The sequence below is a fragment of the Lepidochelys olivacea genome (genome assembly GCF_965140295.1).
Source record: "Lepidochelys olivacea isolate rLepOli2 genome assembly, chromosome: 14".
Lineage (NCBI taxonomy): Eukaryota > Metazoa > Chordata > Testudines > Cheloniidae > Lepidochelys > Lepidochelys olivacea.
This window is the reverse complement of record NC_140424.1, coordinates 5,586,754-5,612,309: the sequence shown is the minus strand read 5'-3', so window position 1 is coordinate 5,612,309 and position 25,556 is coordinate 5,586,754.

The window sequence follows — 25,556 nt, the reverse complement described above, 5'->3', positions numbered from 1 at the left end:
ACAATGGTGCCTAGCAATGCCAGAGTTCTCGGCAATGTACAAGCACATAGACAGTCCAAAGAGTGTACACATAAGGAATGGCTTCCGTATGAGGAGAGCTTAATAAGACTGGGACTTTTCAAGAGATATGATTGAGGTCTATAAAATCATGACTGGTGTAGAGAAAGTAGATAAGTGTTATTTACTCCTTCTCGTAACACAAGAACTAGGGGCCACCAAATGAAGTTAATAGGCAGCAGGTTTAAAATAAATAAAAGGCAATATTTCTTCACACAATGCACAGTAAACCTGTGGAACTCCTTGCCAGAGGATGTTGTGAAGGCCAAGACCATAACAGGGTTCAAAAAAGAATTAGATAAATTCAAGGAGGATAGGTCCATCCATGGCTATTAGCCAGGATGGGCAGGAATGGTGTCCCTAGCCTCTGTTTGCCAGAAGCTGGGAATGAGTGACAGGGGACAGATCCCTTGATGATAACCTGTCTGTTCATTCCCTCTGGGGCACCTGGCACTGGCCACTGTTGGAAGACAGGATACTGGACTAGATGGACCTTTGGTCTGACCCAGTAGGGGCATTCTTGTCTTCTTAATAGATAAGGCAGTAAGAGGATGGGAAGCAGAAGCACAAAGAGGTGAAGTGACTTGCTTTAGGTCACACAGCAGCTTGTAGCAGAACTGACATTTGAACCCAGGTGTCCAACTCCCTGCATAGTGTCCTCTCCACTGCATCATGTTGCCTCTCTGGCATATGTTAAGTTGAAATGGATCTAGATGCCAGGGAATGTTCCCTAATAGTAAGGTCTGTTAGACAGCGATAGCCTTCCAAGAGATGTGGAGAGTGACAGGGTGCTGGGAGCTTGTGGGCGAGCCAGCACTCTGATCACTTAGGCCCCAGTCAGGTCCCACCCCCCACCCCCCAGTGAAGGCTGGTTGGGGATATGCAGCTAATTAGGTGATTAGGCTGGGGTGGCTGAGGGGTATTAGAAAGACACAGGAAGGAAGTGGGGGGGAGAGGACCTGGGCTAGTTGAACCCAGTACGTTCAGAGATCTCAAGGCAGGGAGACCTCTGTTCTTCTCTGGCCCTTAGGGAAAGGGCTAAAGTGAGAGAAGTGCTGTAAATAATTCTCTTCTTGAGACTGTATTAGTGTTGGTGATGGGAAAGTAAATGAATCACACTAAGTTGCCACTTACTGAACAGAGTCTAACAGGTTCCTGGGGCATCAGAGGATGCGGGATGGAGCACACCCCATGACAAGAAGGGTGCACCATTTTTTGTGTCATTTAGAGGAAGTATTAGGTGAGAAACAGTGTGGCTACAGACCAGGCCAAGTTGCATTGATCAGATAGATAGTCATGCTCCAACAGTTGATGGAAAAAAGTGACAATGGGGATTAAAGATGTTTGCTGTTTTCATAGACTTCTTGAAGGGATTTGATTCAGTTTGGAGCATTATGGAAAGTAACAAAATCATATGGAATTCCGGATAAGATAATTGCTATTATAAAAGCTGCGTATGAAAACTCCTGCAGAGCTGTAAGAATTGGTAGAAAATTAAGCAACTAGTTCAAGTCAAAGTTTCGTGTAAGACAAGGGGGCATGGAATCACCATTGCTTTTCAAAGTGTTCTTAACCTGGACATTAAGAATTTTAGATGAGTTGGAGAGCGTGACATTGGATGATCTCGAGTCTAGCTCCTTAGCTGATGCAGCTGACATCATACCACTGGTAGAAATGTTTGAATTAATGCTGATACTCTTTGCTACCTTGGAAAATTGGTGTAGTTGATTTGGATTTACCATAATTGCTAAGAAGACAAAGTGGTTGCATCTTGGAAAAGGGACAATAGATGAAGTGTTGAAATGCAGAAGTGGTTAAGATGTAGAACAAGTAGAAGCTTATGTTTACCTAGGAAACTTGATTGGTGTCAATGGTTCCATCAAGGATAAGGTTAAAAGGAGATGTGATTTACAGAAATTAACAAAATTATGGACCGATAAAAAAGATTTCATTTGGTACCAAAGTAAAAATTTATCAAACCAGCGTATTAACAGTATTATTTTTGGTCTGGAGGCAGCTACATTATGTGAAATAGACATCAAAAATCCAGAGGCAGTAGAGATGAGAGTTCTTGGAAAGTTGACAGGTGTAAAGTGGAAATAGTTTAAGACAAATGAAGAAGTTAGAAGGAGAGTAGGATGTGAAATGAAGGTAAAGGATTGGCTAGAGTAGGAAAGATTATGATGGTGGGAACTCTGCAGAAGCCAAACAGATGATAGGATATCAAAGAAAATAGTGCAAACACAACCATTGTCAGTCTGACATAGATGCCAATCACCATGAAGAGACTTCGTATGTAGGGGCATAACCGGGTTGCGCTTAGTGGTGAAACAATCCATGATTGACAAAATTGTATTAGTCACTGTGTCTGCAGAGATACTTTGGGATGAAGAGAGATAACAAGACTGATTGAAACATGGAAGAATATACTGTAGGAAGCAGTCCTGCATTGTCAGTAGGGGAAATGAAGTGGGTGGCCTACCAGGTCTTTCCATTTCCATATTTTTATTATCCTATTAGAAATCTTCACAACAATTTTCTGTATGAATCATACACTACATATTTACCACGCTGCAGTTAACTCACATATAAAAGTTATGTAGCAACAAACAAAAAGCACATGCCACTCACCTCGGCTATTTGTAACAAAGGAAAACACAAGCCTTCCACTGAAGTATTCACTAATGCCTACTGAAGAATGCAGTAAATTGCTGTCTAGTTATTGGATTACATGAAGAGGCTTGTCTGTTCCCATGCCACTTAACAGATTACACATTTCCAAGAAAAAAAAAAGTGTTGTATATACTAAAAAGGTTATGTAGTAATATGGGGCTTTACAAGTGTGTATGCTCAGCTGCAAGAAGGCAATTAGTAGAGAGCCTTACTAAACAGCAACCATACGCTAAACTATCTGATCTCATTTGCGTCATTGTAAGTCAGGGTTAACTCCATTGAAGCCAATAGCGCTACACCAGTGTGAAAAGTATGAGAGAAGAGAATTGGATTTCATGGGTCTCAGGAAAGGTTCCGGGACTGCACCCCTAGATAAGTATCCAGTAGTCTGGTGTTTATCAAATTTTCTCTGATGTGCCTGATTCCAGAAGATTGCCTAGGAAATCTCACCCAAAAATTGGTTTGGTGAAATTTCCACTCGTTCCACTTTCGATTCTGGCTAAGAATGTCAGAACCTTTGCCTTTCTTGTGATATTTAGAAACCTTTGATGCCAAACCTAGCAGGACCCCCATAAGATAAAATGAAAATACAAATAAATAAAATTAAACTCCACAAATCAAAATGTTTCAAAAGCTTAAAGCTTTGTTTCTGTTTCTTAACGTCTGACTAAAAGCTCATTAAATTCAACAGAAAGAGCCTCATTGACTTCAATGGGCTTCAGATTTTTGGATCATATCCTAAGATTTTAAGTAGTCTAGGGTTGGGACCATGACTACCTCTGTGTTTATTCAGATCTTAGCACATGAGAGGCTCCTTTCCTGATTCAGATGCTGCCATAAGATAAATATAACATAAACAGTACTACTAATAAATGGGTGAATCTTTGGAATTGAGGTATTATTATGGACTGAGTCATACCTCCTTCTCTACACTCAAACTGCCTGAATAGAGGGGAAGTTGCTTACTTTATCTCTCACTTCCATTCAGAATGCACTCCCAGTCAAACATCCCTTACACAACATGAAGGGTGAGAGTGAATTTATACTGCTCTTTTGAGTCCACTTTCTTCCTTCCTCCTCCCCTGGACATACCTTAAGATACTTGATGTCAATAAGGGCTGGAACTAAACAAGAAATCATTTTCCCAAAGTCCACATTGTGCGGTTGTTCAGCTGATATAATCTAACATAAGGTGCCAAACAGATGCCCTGACAAACAAGAAGGATGGCTGAGACTGAAAACACCAGGGCATTAGAGAGTGGTGTCCTTTACCCTCCAAGCATTTGAAAGTTCACATGGTTATTGCAAGACATGTAGAAATCCTGCCAGGAATAACTCATGTATGCAGATGCCCCTCAGGACTGATACAGAAATAAGCACAGAGTCGCTCTCTCTTTGTAAACAAGAGGGGATAATGGGACTGGGAGGAGGGGAGAGAGGCATGGAGGGTATTTGTAACACAGCCTGCAAAGCAGAGCTTCTGGAGTTCAGCTCAATCCAAAGAATAAAAATAGATACTAGTAAGCTGGGAGATGCACACTTCCCCTAGGAAATCATATGGAGGAACAATAAGGGAAAGCGGGCTGAGAGTCAATTTAAACTGGAGGGAGAACATGAGAATGGCAAGAATTTTACTGCAAGACAATAGATGCTTTTCTGGAAATTTTAACTGAGGGTGATGTTGACCTAACTCTGCTTCCACCCGAATCCATGGCAAAGCTCCCATTGAGTTCACCACTGAATGCTTTTGGAAATCCCACTGTAAGGATCAATTGTGCCTACTAGCGCCGGCCTGCTATGGGGGCCATGTGGCAAACACACTACCCCAGGAAGACCCTTTGTGAAGCCATGTAAGAACCTGACAGAATCTGACCCCAAATCAGCACAATTAGCCAAAAAGATTAAAGGGTATGAAAAGAATATTCTAGATCTCTTACACTTCAGGGAGCTGCTCAAAAGCCCATTGAAGTCAATGTGAGTCTTTCCACTGACTTCAATAGACTTTGGATCAGGTCCTATGTATAGGGTCTCCTGCTGAGGGTTATACTCTGGCATTTGCAGAAATTTGGATTCTGTGAACTACCATTGTTAGTCTTTCCCATTTCTAACTACTGTGACCACAAGCCTTGGCAGAGCTGGATATGCAAGAAAGGACAGTGACAGGAATCTGAGGCTCATTTCTTAACACTGGAAAAGGAAAAGAAGAAAATGCCTATTCCAGAGAAAATACGCAGCACTCAGGAGTCTTGGGCATCAGCTGTGTTGGTACATGCCTGCTGCATGCACACAATAGCCTATATGTATAGTAACAAGTCAAGACAACATATAGTTAGAGTGTAGCTTAAGTTTCCAAATACCACATCACTTTACATCACTAAACACTGAGTAATGCTCCTGTATGTTATGCAATGCTATGAATGATAGCCTGTTATTCTGTACACTGCCAAGTAAAACACTCTGGATGTTTAGAGCTTTTCTTTTTAAAAAAGCCATTTTATGTGCAGCAAAGTTTGGTTCCTTTTCATTTACTTCTACTTTAAAGCCATTTTCTAGAAAAGGGGAGTTAAGTCCTTTGGAAACTGCGGGCATGAAAAGCCATGCCAAATTTGTACTGTGTATGAAGGAGGAAAAGTGGTAAATAATAGGCCTATTAACTGGGCTGATAGGGAGAGCTAAGTGAGTGATTCACAATGAATCTTCTTTCCAGTTAATTTTGCCCCTTTTTCTGCTCGGGGATTTGTTTGTTTTCTCTGTGTACATGCACTTCTCCGACCTCTCCCAAACGCAACAGATTCATTGTGAGTGAGTCTTGCAACAGATCAGTGTGTTTTGGTTAGTTGTGAATGGTGGTGTAGGCCACAGGGTCAGAGTGAAATTCCCTGACTGGATGTCTAGGATAACATCATTTAATAGTTGGGATCCCACCCAGTAGAAGACAGACATGCAAAAATAAATAAATAAAATAGCCATTCCATTATGCGTCTGATTCAGTGTCAGCGGAAATCCCTGGGGGGTCCTTTCATTGATTTCAATGGGGGTTGAATTGATCCCTATAATATCAAAGCTCTAAAACCTCCTGATGCATGGTTTCACACCAAACAACCCTAATTACTTGACTTCCTGCTTGTTGGATGGAGCGCCATAGACTTTCAGTCCTGTAGCGTGCAGCAAACTATCTGGGTGTTTAAACAAGCAAATTATCGTGAATCCATAAGCAGCATCTCTCTCTCCTTGGGTAGGGGAATCTGTGTGTGCTCCCTCAGATTTGCCTCAATTTCAAGGTGTGTTTCAGAGTTTGTTGGAGCCTGATTTTTCCAAGATGGGGCTTCTGCGTAATTAATCGTTCCACGTGCTTTGACGATGTGCTCAATTTACTCTTCGAATGACATGATCCATGTGTGGGAGCGGTTTGGAACCATTGGTTTCCCCTTGCTTCTAAAAGTCAAAGATCAATGCATGCATTAACTGTATTAGATGCCCCAAATGCCGACCTTTCAATTTTAGTCAACGTACAATGTTCATCCATAGGATTATCTCAGTGCCCCCAGTCACGATTTATACCAAGTCATGTGTCAGTTAGTAGTAAAGGGGTTTACAACAAATGAAGGCAGTATATAAACTATTGTAGGTCAAAGTACATTGGAAAAACTGAAAGCAGAAGTAAATGTGGCATAAATGATCATACAAGGTATTGAGCTGATGCCAGAACATATATAAAATCTGAGTCATTGTTTTCTACGGTCCTGAGCCAAAAATACAATGTATAACATGCCAGATTGATAAAATTATGAATGAACCATTAAAAATAGTAATCAAGTTTGTTAAAGAAAAAGAAATCATTACTTTGATTAAAGATTAAACTCAACATAAATGTCAATGGGAAACGGAAATCTTGCAATAGCTAGAGTGAAATTCAGAGAATTTCCATAGATGTATTCCCACAATGAACCTTTTACTCTGGGAAAATCTAAACCTTTGTATTCCTTTCAATGTATTTTCCCAACTCCCCATTTATATATAAATTGGCTGCACTTATGGTTTAATTACACCCCACAAAACACCACAATGCATTTAATTCTTTAGAAATCATGCTTGCCTATCATTTCTTTGCACTATAATGCACTGGTCCAACTCTACTGTATAAAAATATGCTTTTAATTATGTGTTTCTAGTTGCAAACTACATGAGCAATATGTGTATGCTTCTAAGCATCGCCTGAATTCCCCGACCACCCCATCCAGTTCACACATAGAAAAAGCCAAGAACCAAAAATGTTAGTTCTGGTGGGTTTGTTTTATTTGTAAAATTCCTTGTGATCAACAATAAAACAGAAAGCCTTCTGTATGTAACTTCAGTGCATCATGAAAGCACTTGTGATCAACAATAAAACAGAAAGCCTTCTGTATGTATCTTCAGTGCATCATGAAACACTGAGTTTTGTGCATTCTAATCTTAGAGACTTAAAATATGTCACCCATCTATTCTTCACTGCATCTTATTTTTTACATTTGAAAAAAAAACACTTAATTAGTGAATGTACTCTTGGGTATTGTATTCCCAACACACTGGCAATATTCAGAATCAGGTAAATTAATTTCAAAACTCATTCCTTTGGTTTCCATAGGAGTTGAGTGTACTCAGTACCCACCAGGATCACACACAGATGAAAGATTTTAAAAATATTTTGGATCAGGTCCTCATCTGGTGTAAACCCATGTAGTTCTATTGACTTCAATGGACCTGAAAAGGATCTGACCCTTTGACCTTTATTGACAAAAAATAGTCTCTAATCAGTCTGATCCTCAGTAAAATGACATCCCCACGACTAGTTACAGTTTCCAGATTGATAATTTGGGTCAAAGTCTGCTCTCAGTTACACTGATGTAAATTAGGGGGTAGATCTTTACCCTGCTCTGGCCCTTTTACGCCACATAAGAGGGCCCAAGTAACATAAAGGGTCTGAAAATGTCCGTTTCCATGAAGGGAGGATTTCCCTGTGTAGGCACTGCAAACACTGCCTCCTGAGGCACTGCAGGTTGTTATTGGTAGTGACCGGTGTGGTGCTCTGCTCTTGTTCGATGATGATAACAGTCGGCTGCGTGCGTGTTCCCTCTGTGTGCTGCCCCAGCTCTGCGCAGATCGCTGACACAGCAGACCCCGAGAGAACCCCCCAAAACCACAGACTCTAGCAAGGCACCCGGCCAGGCTTATTGTCAAACGAAGCACAGGAATAGTTCCCTATAGACTCTACTGGGCATACTACGAATTTGTGCTCCCTGGCAATGGATACAGCTCAGTCAATGGCGGGACACTCCACTGCCCCCTAGGCTGGACAAAGATGTGCGCTCCCGGACCTACTTTTATACAGTTGCAGGACAGATTACTCATCATAGTTCAAACAAATCTCTCCCATCATGTTGTGCTTTTGACCCTGTCTTTAAGATGCACCTGCCTGTTCCTTGTTATGTTTGTGGAGTGTTCTGATGCCATCTTGGCACAAGTTCCTCTCATTAGCACTTACGTGTGTGTGCATATGCTTCTAACAACCTTTTCTTGCCAACTTCTGTGAGTGGGACCTGCCTCTGGCTCACAGCCCAGCTTTGCTTAACACTGCCTGGAAGTACTTTGGTTCAGGCTTCAGGCCTCAGACTGGGCCTCTGATACAAGAGTTTATGTTTCAGGGTCTCCTCTTACTACACAAGTGGAATACCACCAGGGCAGGGCTGGGGCGGGGCTGCAGCATGCGCAGCTGGAAAGATTCCAGGTAGTGCTGTGGTTGGTCGGGCAGCTGTGGGAGGCTGTCACAACTTAGATAAGGCCCCATGGCTTTCGGAGTTATCCTCGGGGCATCTCCGGCCCCCGAGTGGCTCAGGATCAGTAGGGAACAAGCAAAGGTGGCTGAAAGCCTCATCATAGCCCTCCACCCCGTATCCTCCCTAGCTGCGACTTCTGTGCTTACACATAACTAAAGACCCTGGGCTACGCTTGGAGTCTCACTGGTATCGTTTTTCATTTCCCTCCTTTTCATCTGGCTTTGGACTCTGGGTTACGCAAAGTGTCTTTCCTCCCCTTCCCCCTCTTTCATTTTATAACAGTATCTAACTGCTGGGGAGACTTTTCTCATGAGTTCTATTTCAGTCTCCTTTACCCATCCTTCTAATTCCTTTCTTGTTTTTTATATCCACCTTCCTGTCTTGCTTAACATTGCCCTTCCTCACCTTCCTTCCTGTTTCTGTTTGATATCACTCATCTGTCATGTCTTGCAGTGACTCTGAGCTTTGGTGGTCTCCGTTTTCTTCTGGGCTGTTATTTACCCTCTTCAGTAAATCGGATAGCACAGTTGTGAATAATAAACCATGGCTGGGCTTTGTAAGAGAGTTTAAAGGAGTTTCACAATGAATTCGGGTACCTGATTTCCTCAGGCCTGATCTATACAGTTAAGATGATTTACCTGCATAAATATGGGTGCAGGCATGGGTTTTGATTTTTTTTTAATTAACATAGTTGTACTCTTAAAATCTCTAATATAGATGCATGATATCACTATAAAGGGGTTTATACCTATATAAATTATTTTGCTTCGACAAACCAGAGTTAGCTATATCTGCATAAACTCTTTTATATTTGTACAATTGTGTTTACACTAGGTGGTGTTTTTTGTTTTGTTTTGATGCTTTAGCATGTTAAAGTGGCAAAGCTTGAGGATACACAAGGCCTTAGGTTCTTTTGAAAATCCCAGCACATAGTTTTGCTCTCTGGCTCCTACAAAATGCAACCTGAGTTTCACTAATTCCAAAAAGAATAATTTTAATTGGAAAGAATAAGCAACCGGAAAGATGTAACGAATCAGATATGCTAATATCAGCTACCAGCCTACTAATAACATCACTGGCTGTCGTCAGTCAGGAAGGTGAGAGTAGGTAGTAGGTGGTGTTGCTTTCACAGCAAAAATGAAATCCAAGGAAATACAGTGCAAACTGCCCTTTTATGCCACTTTTACTAGATGGTCCAAAGCTGCTTTACATTCCTCATTAAATAATTTAAATAGGCAAAACTTCTGTTCAGCTGGAGAAGCATAGAAAATAAAGGGTGTCTTCAATGTACCTTTAGCAATACAGCAGAAATGGCATCTACCATACAGCCCAAACCAAGGAGTGAATTCCAGGCTGGAGGATCTCTGAAAGCTGGGCTATGCATACACATTAATTTCTTATTGCGGGACTGTCTGTGAAATCCAGACAGCTGGCAATACACTGGGAACACAGGTTTACTCACGTGTGCTGGGCTCTGCACATGGATTTGTTATTTTAGGGTTGTGCGCGAGAGCGAGCTTGCTTACACTGGTTTGCAGATGTAGGGTTTTAGTCATTAATGTTTGGCAACAGTTGCATTTTTTATCTTCAGAGAAATTGGAAATGTAAGATAAAAGATCATGAAATATTTGAGTTTAAAAAATGAATGTTACATGGATTTTGCTATTAGACTACAATAAAAGGACATTTTGCCCCAATCAAATACTGGCATTGTGCTTTTAAATTCAGTTAGCAGACTATATTTCAATGTTTAATAGCGTCAGATTATTATCACCCAAACCTCAAATAAATCTGCAATTACTGTATTGCTCAGGTGAAAATATCTTCAATTCCAATCAGATGCTGATGACGTGACTTTCTGAAAGGACTTTGAATCTGTATTTTCAGAAAACCCATACACCCAGTATTTGCAATATATTGTTATTTAGCTAATTAAGACTAGTCATTATTGGGGAAAGGGGAAAAAACAGGGAGTTTTCTAAACTCATCATTCTCTAGAGCGTGTTTTTTCCCCCAGGATCTGCTATAGCAAAAGGATACAGGGCACCATTCAAAAACACATGGATAATGTTGATAAGATCTCTCCTTTTATCTGCAGCTGTTAAAACCAGTAAACATCTGAAGTTGTCAGTGAACCACCAGCATAGGATGAAAACGTAAATAAAGGAAGCTGACTAATCACTGAAACAAGAAAAAACTTTCTGAAGCAAGGAAATAACACTGGATTTTTGTCCATGTAACTGAAACAGAATAAAGTACAAAACAACAATACACAAATAAAAAACCAGCTGCACCTCACTTGCAATCTTTCTTAGCCAAATCATTTTACTCAAACAAGGTGTAGAAAACTAACAAACAAGATAAACAGAAGCTTGGTGGAAGAGTCGCAGCATCATTAAAGAAGAAGTTTGCTTTCAGATTAGTGGTGATTTCCTTTAAGTCTGTTCAGTGTACCTTTTTGACAGTTCACTCTGTTGTGAAAACACCTTTAATTTGTGGGCATAAAAACAGATTAGAATGATGCTACTGTTTATAGAGCACATCATCCGTAGATCTGAAACTGCTTCATACAGGTGGGTATGGAATTTTAAAGATTTCTTTGTCGTCTTTCCAGTGGCCTTATGCTGTTTGTAGTGGTGGGACAGTTCAAAGAGTGGGAAAATAGAACCATTCCCATTCAAATGACAGAATCCCCCAAATATGGCATCCTTGCAAAATACAATTGAAATGCAAAGAGTTAAAAAAGCTAGGAACTAAATTTCTGGGTAGCTGTATTATAGGCATATCCTATAATCCCCACTTGGTTAAGTTTATTAGGTTGTTTAGCTTTTACTTCATTTCAGGCAATTCCTCTTTATCCCTAGGAATCAAGTCCCCTTTTGCAGCAGGTATGTTGCTTGTCACCTGATATCTTTTATTACAAGATGACATAATTTTGGTAGATCCCTTGTAACTAGAAAAAAAATGCAACAATATAGTGATATTAATGAGAACGCTAAGATGTGCAATAGAGGGCATATGGGAGACAAAGGATTCTAAAAGCAGTCATGTGTTAATTAAACAATCATTAATGCTGTAAGAGTTACTTGGTAAGAGGGTGTTTTACCTTTTTCTTTCTGTGTGTCTATCTGTCTTTCAACCTGGATACTCTTTTATGAGTTGTGCAATGCTGGCAGCTACTGTTCAAACCAATGCATTAATCAATTAATTATTAATTGTAATTATATATTATATTATAAGAAAAAATGAAATGAAGTCATTTCAAAACAGAAAATTCAAATGTTTCGTTTACTCAATTTTGCTGAAATCTACACATTTCCAAATGTAGATGAATAAGTATTTTCCAACAGAAAAATGTTCCATTGGAAAATTTCCAACCAGCTGCATTGCTCATATAGTTGGGAACAGAATGCAGGTTTCCAGAGTCTTGTGCTTTATCCAACAGACCATGTTGGGTCCATACAGGAAAGCACCATTATTAGCAACCTGTGTTAACAGCCCACTCAATAACATTTCCAAATTTATTGAGTGTAGCGTGGCTGGAGGTCTTCTTCAAGGGCGTTGGAGTTTGCACGTTCACTTAAGTCCAAACAGATTTGAGCAAGACAATCATCTTCAGGGAAGTGAGAGATTCTTTGATAATTGGGTAAGTTGGGTTTCACTGCCATCTATTCTGTGAGTCATTCATCATGAATGTCATGTGTTATCATCAGAAGCAATCCTGATATTTTAATAACATTATTATAATCTCCTAGGCACAATAGAGGCTGTATATCACATGCCCACTGTATGTTGTATCATGCAATCTTCATTTTAATAATGGGTCTGTAGAACCCATTAAAAAAGGAGAGTTAGAAATATCTGTTTCACTGAGTAACTCATTAATTGCTAAGGGCTGGGTTCATTCATTCAGCTGATGGTAAAATGGAAATATGTTAACTGCACTTTCTTGGTGACAGATTAGCTCAGCTAATAATATTGACTTGATCTTCTAAATGGTTCCCTAATCTATCCATCTATGTTTGCGTATTAACTCTCCATACCCCATTTTATATTCATTCAACACCCATTAATGCCTCGGACTGAAATGGTTAAAATACAAAAGCCTGTACTCCTCTTTCCCAACCCCATTACATTATTTTTCTGCATTTTGAAGAGCCACATATTCCTCCTTGTTTTAGGGTCATTCTTGGAAGCATAGTGAGGTGTGTTATGAAGGGGGTTTGCAATGGGATTATGATTCGATGGATTTATTATTATGGTGAAAGTGGAGCGATTAAATCAAGGTCAGCTGGATAACAAAGAGCCTTTTATAGATGGGTATGTATGTTGTAAATAACATATCTGTAGGCCAGATCCTCAGCTAGTGTACATCAGTATAGCTCCAGTTAAAATCCATAGTCAATGTTAAGTGCATTGTGATGGTGCTTTAGTCCATTCTCTGCTCTGTTTCATGTTATATACACAGTACTGTAGTGGCTGCTACAGAGCATACAGGTTTTCTTGGGCTGGAAACAATTATTTTATTAAGAATGGTTCCCGCGACAGTCATAGATAGGGTGACAAACTTTGCTTGCTGCTCAGCATGTAAGTATCCTTTCACCTAATCCTTGATTTCATCAGTGTGCATTTGCCCTTTGTAACTTGGAACCAGTTCACTGCTTTGTCTTTCATTTGTTTCGGTATGTCCCAAGCAGCCACTCTATTTCTGTCAAAGCCAAATGCTTGGTATTCCCCCTAAGACCTGGTCAACTTCCAGGTTCTGTGAAAAGAAAAGAAAGCAATAACAAAGACCCAAACTGACAGAGATCTTTTTCCAGATGGACGTGGCCTTATGGGAATAAAGGTTTACGGGTATGTGAAGTTTTACACACGCAGCACTATGTCAAAGGCATTTTCACAACTTCTCCCCTATGAACGTTTCTCCAAAACATCACAAGCCACTTTCCTTTATAGACCCACAGGGGGAAAATACCCTGCAATGCATGTGTCAACAGGTGAGGTCTAAAAATTCCATTGGAAAGAGAGAGAGAAAAAAGGGTGTAGTGATTGTGGTGGCAGGGGAGCAAGAACAGCTGCAAACAAGTTTGGAGGAAGTCAGTGGAGCAGTTTCCATCTGTTTCATATGCCGAAAAGTTTTTATAGGGCTTGGAACTCAAATACCACTTATATTTTGGGGAGTGAGCTATTATTGTATCTCTGATTTTAGACAGCACAGCAACAGTTACTCTGCCTGTGCCCTCCCCCGCCAAAAAAACCTTCCGGATTATTTTTTTCTTTAGCAACAAAGAGAACTCTGCAAGGGGGACTTAATATAGCCAAGGTGGAAAAGTTGTGAGATCTGTTATTCTCTGTGCCAGCAGCCCTGGAATGGCCTGTTCATTGTGAAAAGCAGAGCTTTTAGCCTTTCGCCCAAGGAAGCTGGGGGGTTTCCAGCTTGTGTATGACATTATAATAGAGTATTCCTTCTTCACAGCCAGCGAAGTTGGAGTCTAAAGCCATGTAAAGGGACAATAGCACAGCTGAACAGCCCCTGGCCCTTCAATCCCGGATTGTTAAGTGGGACTCCAATAGTGTTGCATGGTCAGTACCTGTGTACTGCTGTGTCTATGTGTAACCCCATAGTGGGACTTTGTATGTCCTATAGTTATTATCATTATTATTTGTATTGCATTAGCACCTTACAGACCCAGGTTAGGGATTAGAACCCCATAGTGCTAAACCCTGGACAAACACCAAACAAAAGGACCATCCCTGTCCCCAAAGAGTTTACAATCTAAGTATAAGACAAGAGATAATGGGTGGAGACAGTCAGACGGGGAAGCACAAGGGAACATTTCTCACTATTGGATATGATTTCACACAATAGTTACATATTTAAGCTTGAGAGCAGTTGATCAGCTGACAGGATAACCTGACCATTTGACCTCTGCACAAAAAGGTCCTGGTTTTGAATATCCTCTTATTTTGATGTCAGACCACAGACCAAATGGCCAAAGTTCCCCCACTCAGTCCTTGATCCAACCAAGCACCTAAACACGTACAGAATTTTAAGCATGAGAGTCAATAAGTCAATGGCTTTATACATGCTCAATCATAGCCTCAGTTGGGGCCTAGCATTTTGAGTGGAAAATGCCTCATTGTGGCCCTATTTAAGCATGTACTTATGTCTCATTGAAGATCAGATAGAACTGAAAAGCAAGTGTTTAAATTCACCATTCCTAAGCAAAACAGGAGCATACCAGCAAATCAGGTCCACTAACAGTGTTATTTCTCAGCCAGTCAACTTCTACTCATCTTTTGCTCTTCCTGTGCAGCATGGGTGTATTTTACATATAGCATTCTTCAATAAGCAGTGCATTACACAATAAGCGTATTATTTTAATTCAGCTGCTCCCAAATAACATAAACTACCATGGAACTGATCAATTGAACCAGTCCAGTTAAATTCAGAAAGCATGTACCAAATTACAGAGAGAATTATTGTCTCTCATTGTGACTTTCTCCCTAATCTCACTAGGATATTGTATGCCAAGGAGGAGGGGAAGAGGATCAGAACTGTTTTGGTTAATGAAAGATAATTTCCTAAACACTCAAACCATGGTGATTCAGATCCAGTTCCCTGAAGGACAAGATGAACACGTGATTACGACCATAGATAGGACTAAAGAGATGAGGGTTTCTACCACAAACTCATTGTGTGCCCTTTTTCACTCTATACCTCAGTGTTCCCATTGGTAACATGAACATAGCTGCAAACACTGGGGGGAAGGGTCTACCCTCTCAACATTTTACTGTCCCATTGATACCTCCATCAATGTAGCTGTAGATGTCTTGCCTTTCCACACCTGGCTGTACCAAAGGAAACCAAGATAATATTTCCCTGCCTCATGCTCATAGAGGCGTCAGTAATGCCCATTCTTAAGTATTGCAGATAGAAAATGCCGAACAGTTAAATCTGCAAAGTGCAAGGCTATTGCTTTATCTGAACCTTGAACCATTTGATAGGGTAGGATATATCATTCTGCTTAAGTGCCCTTCTTGGAACCGAACTTTTTCTAACTGTTGGGGTGGGTGGGGTCTGCTCTTCATGGAAGGTTGTTTTTAAAGAAATCATTCAAATTGGGACACTTTAGCATTACATTCTTCAAAGCTAAATGTGGAAGTAGGAAGGCTAAACCATTAGAGGGGTGGGGGTTAATTTTTGCCATTAATTCCAACTTCTGTATTTCTTTGCAATGATTTTAAGAAGTACAGTTGTAAATGAAACAGGTGGAAATCATCTTGTGTTTGGGTTGTTTTCATGTGCTTGCCCCACTTCTTTGTTTTAGAAATCACAAGTCTGGAATAACAATTGTATCCAAGGGGTTTGAACAGACATGTGTGAATACATGTAACAATGTATGTGTAAGTGTGCCTTGGTTGCATTATTCCAGGACACATTTTTTTTTCCTTTCTGGCTTTTAAATGTAAGTGTTGAAAGGTCAGAAAACAAATAAAAATATGAATATGATCAACATTTCTCCTTTCCTGCTTCAAGGAACAAAACCCCAAGGGACCTTACGCTCCATCATGTAAGTCATTTTTAATCAGACTGGACAAAACACAAGAGAATATACTCTGGGATACAATCCAGAATCATTTTTTGTGTCCATTAATAACTATTTGTCTAGCTGTTGTCTTATATCTTTATGATGTAGCTAGCTGGTGGAGACTGTGTCTTTTTGTTTTATACTCGTGTCAACAGAAAAGGGTAAATACAAAGCTCTAAACCAATGAAAATTTCTAAAGAATATCCATAAAATGATCACATTCATTTCCTCTGCCCAGGCTAAATATTGATCTGTGTGACAGAAAGGAGCGTAGAGTTCAAAATTGTATCATTCTAAAATGGAAGAGTCTGTTAATGCCTGAAATTTAAGCTCCATAAACTATGAGCAGATACTGGAGCAAATCTTCCTTCCCAGTCATCTCACTGAAATCAATTGGACAGCACATGTTAGAAAAGCGGGTAGGATTTGGCCCATGGAAGAAATTGGTTAAAATGCTGAGGTAGGTTCAGTTCAAATTCTGATTATTTAATGTAAACCAGTTGCATTCTAATGGGAGAATCCCTAGATATCACGATTGTGTGACAGGACAGGTTAATACAGAATTTTATAAAGTATCTCTTTCTAAATCATACATCTTTTTTACATGGCTGAGGTATATCCTTCAAAGATAAAAAGGCTTCCTGATGTCTCCCTTTATGCTGACATAACTCCAAAGCCTCTGTTGAATAAACTATGTTGATAAGTAACAGATATCATATGCAGTTCTGGATTCCCATTAAAAAGATGAGCCTGAATAAAAAATGCAGGTCCAAATACTCCAAAAATGTTTGCGTGTAAACAGGGTCATGCCAAAACTCTGGTTCCGATTGCCATTTAATGTTGTGAAAGTATGTTCTGAGTCCAATTTGTGAAGTTCTAATCAAACTCTAAGTCCAATTCAGGATCTTCCCACTCCGTACACACGGCTTTTCTCCTTACGGTCTGGAAGATCACTTTGCACAGATAAGCCAAAAGAGGAACTATACTGCATCTTGAGACCGGATATATTCCACTAGGAGCAGTGGTTCTCAACCTATTTACCATTGTGGTTCACATATGCAGCTCTCGATGTGTTATGTGAGCTGCATCCACACGATATATATAATACCCATATGGCCCTGAGGATGTCACAAGGGGCGCAGCTGTGTGTTGTTTGGGCCATGGGTTGAGAACCGTTGCTCTAGAGGTATGTACACACACACATAATTACTATCCGGTACTTTTGCATATAAATTGATTGGACACTTCTGAGACAATTTTTTGAAAGATGAATCCATTGGAGAGTAACATACATTTCATTGCTAGTTGTTATAAGCAGTTGTGATCTTTATATATACACATTATTTTATATTTAAACCCGAGTTATATTAAACATCCTTTGAGCCATCTGGATCTCCCAGCTATCTAGATGCATTTTAATTCTAATTCAGCATTTTCTGGTTTTCTTCCACAACACTGCAGGTTGCTTTCTGCAAGACAGCAGGTGTTACCTTCAGGACTTGGCTTGTTTTAGGCATGCAGTTTAAGATGCTTTGAAATCAACATTCTTTGTTCCGCTTGTACAAATGCTTTAACCCAATATAGTCTTAACAAAGAGGAATAGCATCCAGCCACACAATGCCATCCACAAATCATTTTCAAACTGCTTTGCATCCTCTAAGTATGTTTGTCTTAATTTCCAAGGCTATTCCCAAGCTATTGCTTTCCCCTGAGTCCGATTAGATTCTATTCTTTGTATTTACTAACAGGAAGCAGCACAGGTCTGTCCTCACCCATTTCATTCAGACGCCTTCTTAATTATTGTTTTTTAAGGCTATTTGGCAAAATCCAAGTTCCTTGTTTCTTTCTTCCTCAGTGTGCAATTCTGTTTCCTTCTCGTTAAATCACCGAATACTGATACTTTCCTGGATGTTGTGGGAAAGGGTTCTGGTTGTCAACCAACTTCATTTAATCTCCATCCTGATTAGCAAACGGAAAAAAAAAATAGGAAGCACGATTTACAGTTTGGTTCAAGTCACCTTGAATAGTGTCAGGAACTCAGCTGGCTCTGGGCACAGTCTCCAACAACCCAATGAGCTCATAAGGGCCCATTAAACCCTTCCTATGTGACTATGCACCCTGACTGGACAGAAGCGCCAACAGCTCCCTAATTAAGCCCGGTAGCAACAGCAGCGCAGTGGCTGCTGAATGTGCTTCACACCCACAGCTGCACCAGACCAGCTTCCTGTCCGGCCATTGTCCACCCCTTGCCTGCTCCTCTCCAGCTCTCATGCCTGCTAACCTCTGAACTCCTGGCTTGTCTCCTGACCATGTCTCCAATTCTGCCCTCTGATTCTGCTCCAACCCCTAGGCCAGACACCTGCTCCAACCACTAGATTGCACCACCTACACCTTGCTGTGTGATTCATTCACTTCTGGGAGGAAATATCAGATGACTAAATGGTGACGGAGAAAAGAGTATAAGAAGCTAGCTGGGGTTTGAGATTTGTTATATGTGCTTGTTTTACTGTTACCTTGTTGTCCCAATATATACATATACATAAGGAAATGATATTGGATACCAGAGGGCCTTTAATCTAGCAGACAAAGATATAACGAAACCTAATGGCTGGAAACTAAAGCTAAAAAAACTGAAATCGGAAATAGTGTGTACATTTTTATCAGTGAAGGTAATGGACCATTAGCTCCATTTAACAAAGGAAGAGATAATTTCTCTGTTACTTGAAGTCTTTCAATCAAGATTGGATGACTTTCTAAAAATGATTCCCTAGTTCAATTACAAGTTTTTGTGTTTGATGGATGAATTACTGGGTGACATTCTATGGACTGTGTTATGCATAGGCCTGGCAGAATTTGATGGTTTTAAAAAATAATTTCAGCAGATAATATTGGTGTTTATTTAAAAAAAATTAAATTTCCATTCATCTACATTTTTCACAGTTGTGCAAAATTATGGGTTTTAGAGATTGTTTATTTTTATCAATTTAAATTTTCACAAGTGTGGGGAATTATGGGATGATCAGACAATGCAGGGGGTAATTATCAGGAAATAATTATTTAATGACAGTAGACTTTGAAATTCAAAAAGATAAAGATTTATACCATTAAAACACAAGTTATCAACCTCACTTGTCAAAGTAAACAAAGTAAATATCCTTCAATCAAACCTCAATAAATTCACAAGCAGATTTTACTTACTCTGCCTATCTGTAAATTTCAATTATTATCAATGGAAATACTTGTTTTGAGGGTTTGTGTGTGATAAAATAGATGTTTACTGACACTTACCAGTACAAATCTAATCCTTTCAAGCCTAGTCATGCAGGAAGTTATATGAGATGATCATAATGGTCCCTTCTGCTTTTATAATATATGAATCCACAGTAGCTGAAATCATATATGCCTGTTTGTCTGACCTTCAACTTGCATCATACTTTTTTTCATTCTTAAACTACTAAAAGCACTTAATAATGAGTAGACTGAAAATGTTTTAAACTCTGATGGACTTTCTTCTGCTGATTTTTCACAATCGGCTATTTCAGACCAAGAGAAGCCCAGGTCTGCCTCAGAAGCTGGAAGTCGGGATTAAAGAATTCTGCACATCTTTGGAGGGTCCTAGGATACTCATTATTGCAGGCTGCTTATTATTTCGAATTGAGATGTATTTCTGGAATTGTATAGCGGTCAGAGCTGTAAGACACTGGCACAAAGCATTAATCTCTTCCACTGGCAGTAAATTCACTAACGAATTATGAAAATGAAATTCCCTAAAAAGCAAGCAATAAAATAAGGCATATCTATCAAGTGGAATGGAAACTGAAAACAGTTCTTGGGTTTATAAGGACTCAAGTTAATTATTGTTATCTCTATTAACAGTATTCATTATTAATAGGAACGAACATCTTATGGAGAACCATAAATGTTCTTGAGAGTTTATGTCTATAAAGCCCCATTATCTGCCTCTCTTTGCAAGAGCTATAAATGCTTGTAGGCAATACGAACAAATTGGAAGCTCCCACTTTCTTTTTACTAAGATTAACAAGATGAAGAACAAAGTATACTTCAGATGTCACTTGTTTAAGCCACTGTCCCACCAGTTGGATACTTTGAGGGTCCTATCATGTGAATACACTTGACTTCCATTTATTTTCACAGGCGTTGAAGGAATTCAGCACTTCTCAGTGTAGGGACATTTAGTGTGTGAAATTCAGTGCTCTCATTGGTTGTATTTCAGTGGATGGAATATACTGATATCAAGCCAGGAGGCAGGGGAATCTCTATCTCTGTCTCTTTTCCCCACTCCTACATATGGGTATCTCAAATTATTGGGTGAATAATTATTGAAAGACACCCTTCCCTAGGACCTCTGACTCAAACATAATGGAAGCTGTATCAGCCACCTGATCTTGTTCACTGAAGCAGATGACCAACCAAACATTATTAACAATATTTAGTATTGTTCTGGCTCTTAGATTTTTTCACCACAAAGAGAAATATTAAGACAGGTAGTCTCTCTTTCCTGATCCACCGAAGCCAAAACAAATGGACAGAAAAAAACCCAACATTTTCCAACCCTTAAACATTAACTTGGCAGTTTTCGTTTACCTATCATTTGTATAACCTACGGAGAGATGTGGACTGGATATGGTCATTGGAATGATTGCTGGTCAGCATCTGTTTCAAACTTATGCAGACTTTTCTGAAACTCATCAAAAGATAAATCACCATTAATATGTCCTCCTTTTCTTTTTCCACTTGTATTTAATACAGGTTTAGGGTTTATGAAAATGTCAAACAATTCCACAAATGGTGCTTGGCTAATTTAATTTTAAAAGTTGAAATGCACATTCTTTTGGTCTCCTAACTATTGACAGATAGATACATCTATCATATGGGAAGAAATGCCATTTTGCACTATTGCACACCATTCTTCCACAATCAACCAATGTCCACATCTCCACCCAGGTCAGACCCCAACAATAATTATATCGCATTACCATGTAGAACCAGAAAAAGACATTTTAATGACAACTAACATTCCATTCAGCTTCATTTTCATTCCTGCCAAGATCAAGGACATGGGAGTATAAAAATGAAAAAAATATATTGATTTTAATAGGTACACAAAGTTTTTTAACGCTCAAAGTTTTGCTTTCTTTTTTTCTTGAGTTTTAGCCAGAGGTTTTGATACGTTTTTATTATACCCATATCAGTTCATGAATCCGTAACCAGAATGACATTTCATGAGAACCACAGTGAAGCCTCATGCCAAAGCTTTAAATGCCTAGTCAGTTCGCCATGACAAGGGGATTTTTCCTTGTTAACGTCATTGGCTAAGGCAAGTGTTTAGAACCGATAACACAGATAGAACTTGCAGGGGAAAGAAAAAAATACAATCCAGCATAAATTTTGTACAAGCACTTGCAAGTACATCTGTGCAAGATGTCTGCAAGATAAACCTGAAACTGTTATTGGGTATTTTAAGACTCAAAGCTTCAAAAGTCTTTTGACTAAATCCCTGTCCATTTCTGAGTAAACCTGGGTTCACATATGATTTTTCAATGAAATCATGTGTAATTTAGTTGTAATTTAGTGTCCAGAAATGTGTCACTGGAACTGATAAAAATTCTGTATTGCTTTTATAATTTTTTAAAATAAAAAAAATACATTGTTCAAAGTATTTGACAGAAATTTTCACTTTTCCAAAACATTCTCCCTCCTTTTCCCTTTTTTATTCCCTGCAAAGGAGAGAGAAACCCAATTTTTTTTTTCCCTAAGGGAAATTATCTTGATCAAAAACATTTCAATGAACAAATGCTGAACCCGCTCTATTTGTCACAGACCAGGCAAAAATCAAAGAGTTCTGACTAAATCTCACCTTGAATTTTTGGGTCTGATCAAAGATGAATTTTAAAGCAGGACCCTGGGGATAAAAATCGATGTGGACTGAAATTAAAACTAAAATGTTTGCACGAACCCCTGTAATACGATGATAGTGAAATTTGCCCGGCTCTTTTGCTGAGTTTACATTAGAGCTGTGCAAATAACTATGTTTTGGTTTGGCACCAACAAAAATCAATTAACCCCTCCTCATAAAAAACAAACAAAAACAATTTTGGTTTGAACTGAAGCAAAACTTTTAATTTTGGTTCTGATTTTTTTTTGATACACTGAAGTAAAATAGATATTTTGACTTTAAAAAAAGATTGAAACATTTTGGCGAATTTGACACAGCTTCAGACAATGTTTCAATTGACTTGAATCTGCATTTTGCAGTGAAAAAAATAGTTTTGAATATAAAATTTCCTCCAGCTATAGTTTACATATAGTTTAATACAGTGCAATGTGTTTTCACACTGTTTCAGTTACATAGTATCTTTGAGTGCTTTATAGTAAAAATAAAACAAGCAAAAGAGAAAAAGTGAATCAGTATCTCAAGGAGTCAGAGGGAGAGATGCAGAAGTTAAAGAGTGACTCAGAACTGTTGAATATCAAAGGAAGGTATCACAAGAGGACACAGTGATTGGAGAAGCATGTTGAATGCCGGCCAGCACATACCAGGTGTAGGTACCCAAGAGAGCAATTCTGAACTGGATTCAGAAGTGGAGAGGAAGCCAGCAATGGAGCTGGAGGATAGGAGACAACTGAAATAATTACAGTTCTCACCAGATATGCATGGCTTCAGTTACTCTTCTGAACTTTTGAATAGTACAAGCTGGGATCTCTAGCCCATCAAAAAAATCATTTTTACTGAACACACAAGTTAATAATTTCCTAGAAAGTGCAGTCAGATATGAATGATACAGTTTTGCTCAGTGATCTCTTTGCTGTGATATAAGCATTTTCGGACTGATCATTCAGAGATCTGGTGTTTGTAGCTACTGTAATAAAAGGGCTGCTCTGTGCCTTGCATTTGATTATTTAGTCTCTGTTTTCTGCTGCCTTTGTGATAAGAATATGTATGCACTCAGCTTGTTTTTGGCATCCTTGATCTTTTTCCAGTACTTAAGTACCAGGTGGATATGGCTATTCTCATGCTACCATTAATACAATGTGAAGTATGATGTGAAGTTAATGGAAAAATCAAGGTCAGAGCGGCAGAAACTTATGCCAAAAATTTAAAACCTACAGTTAGGCGCAGGTAAGATCAACACTGAGCCACCTAAAATAAAAATGATCTAATTTGTAGAGGTAATGAGCACTCTATTATTCTTTATACTGTAGTAATAATCAAAATGTCCTCTGTGGCTTACAAACCCAGAGGAAAAAGCAGTTCCTTGCCCAAAGCTCAGGCAATCCAAAATGGGAAGAAAGTCAATGGCTATTGTCCTGAACCTCTGAAAAATAGGCTTCCCATTTAGGGGCTGGGTGTCCTGCAGGCATAAATTGATAGATCTGGCAAGTAAGCTCATCTGAGGTGACAAAGACAGGTTCAGTAGAGGATGGTCTGCACTCCACTGTGGCGGAATTTCCTTACATACCACTATGTGGTTGGAAAGATGGAGGGAACTACTAAGGTCAGCCAGAACAGCCAGGCATATTCATTGAGTCAGGGAGGAAATGGAGAAACATTTGGCAGAGGTATGACCATTGAGGAAGTGTATAGGGTTAAGATAGTGACATAAATATCTTTTTTTATTCCTTGTATGTAAAAGCGTAGGTCTTGTGAACTCCTCGTGAATCAGCAAGAGCCTGGTTAGCCTGTGGGAGATGGAATCCATGCTTATAACCTTTGGGGTTAACATATGATTAATAGGAACAAATGTATCATTTCCCAGGCTTATTTTGGGTAGAGTTCAGACAGGCAGTGGAAGAGAAAGCACTAAAGTGGTGAGATGATAGCCAGGAAACTGGTAGCTGGAGTACAGGCTGGTCTACTCTGTACCTGCCAGTTGCAATTGCCTTTTTTGTTTTCTTGGTTTATCGTTCAGTCTTTACTTAAGCAAATTTCCCATTGAAATCAATGGAAGTTTTACCTGGGTCAAGACTGCAGAATTGGACCCTATGAACACAGATGACAAGCCACATGGAAGAAGCCAGCAGCAGTGGAGGGGGTGGGAAGATGGTTTCCCATTGAAAGCTTCTCTGCAAAGCTCATTCAACTCAGGTTTTGTGCAAGGGGTGGGATTTGGGACTAAGTGTTTATAGTTCTTACCTCCACCTGATGTCATCATTCACCCTTTGTGACATCATCAGAATTTCCACAGCAACCCACTATGATTTCACAATGGGTTCAGTTGTTAAATAAACAACAGGAGAAGACAAATTCTGAAGAAGGAAGATGTTTCATTTGATTCGCAGAGGCTCTGAGACTCCAAACCCCCCTCATGAACTTCATCTGGAGTGTGGGTGCTCAACACCCCTGGGAATCAAGCCTCCCTCCCACATTCAGCCAAAATGTCCTTATGAATAAAAATACATCCAGGGAGTGGAATAAAGAAAATATTATCTTTAAACAGAATTACTTATAAATAGAATGTTTCAAAAGTTTTCCATGAGGCATCAGTTCCCCTTTAACCCTTAAACTGTAGGCAATTTCCAGGCAGCCAGCCAACTAATGCCCAGGAGGTCAGATGTGTGTGTGTACACAGAGGAAGGAGAGATGAGGTATAGCAAAACACTTTGACAAGGTGTCCCCAGACCTGAAGAAGAGCTCTGTGTGGCTCTAAAGCTTGCCTCTCTCACCCACAGAAGTTGGTCCAATAAAAGCTATTTCCTCACCCACTTCGTCTCTCAAGGTGTCCTACTGGCATTCTCCCACAATTCTCTTCAACAAAATAATCTATAATGTAAGTAATATTGTGGTGGATTTAGGATACAGTCCTGACCTTTTAAAATGCAGGAAAAAAAGTCTTTTTCAGCAGGACTTAAACATCAGTCAATGGAGTTCATCATGCAGAAGAGGATGAATTATAAAGGGTTGAGGATTGCTGGGGACTTTTATATCATTGCAGCTTGTCAAGGAACACAATGATTTGGAAATGAAGAATAGAAATCCCTGGCCGGAGAGTACAGTCAGCACAGGTATCCCATGCTGGAGATCACGCTACATTTTTCCATCCAAGAGATAGTTTAATTGTGCAGTCGATGATCACAGAAAAAAAAAAACGGTCTGATGTTGTGTGTATACTAGTCAGGTAGAGAAGAATGGCTTATGAAGAGGAATGGATCTGAACTATGCCAATGAATCCTAACTCTGGAGATATTTGGATTTGGACCTGGATCTACACTCTGTGATTCGGATCCATTTCTATATGATGGATGAATTGGAATTGGAAGGGCCTATACCTGCAGTCTCACTTATTGCATTTACACAGCAATGTAGCTATTGACTTCTCTGGTGTTATTCCTGATTTACACCCATCCTTGTGTTGTAGGCCTAGGATCTCATCTGGTGTAAATTTGCACAGCACCACTGATT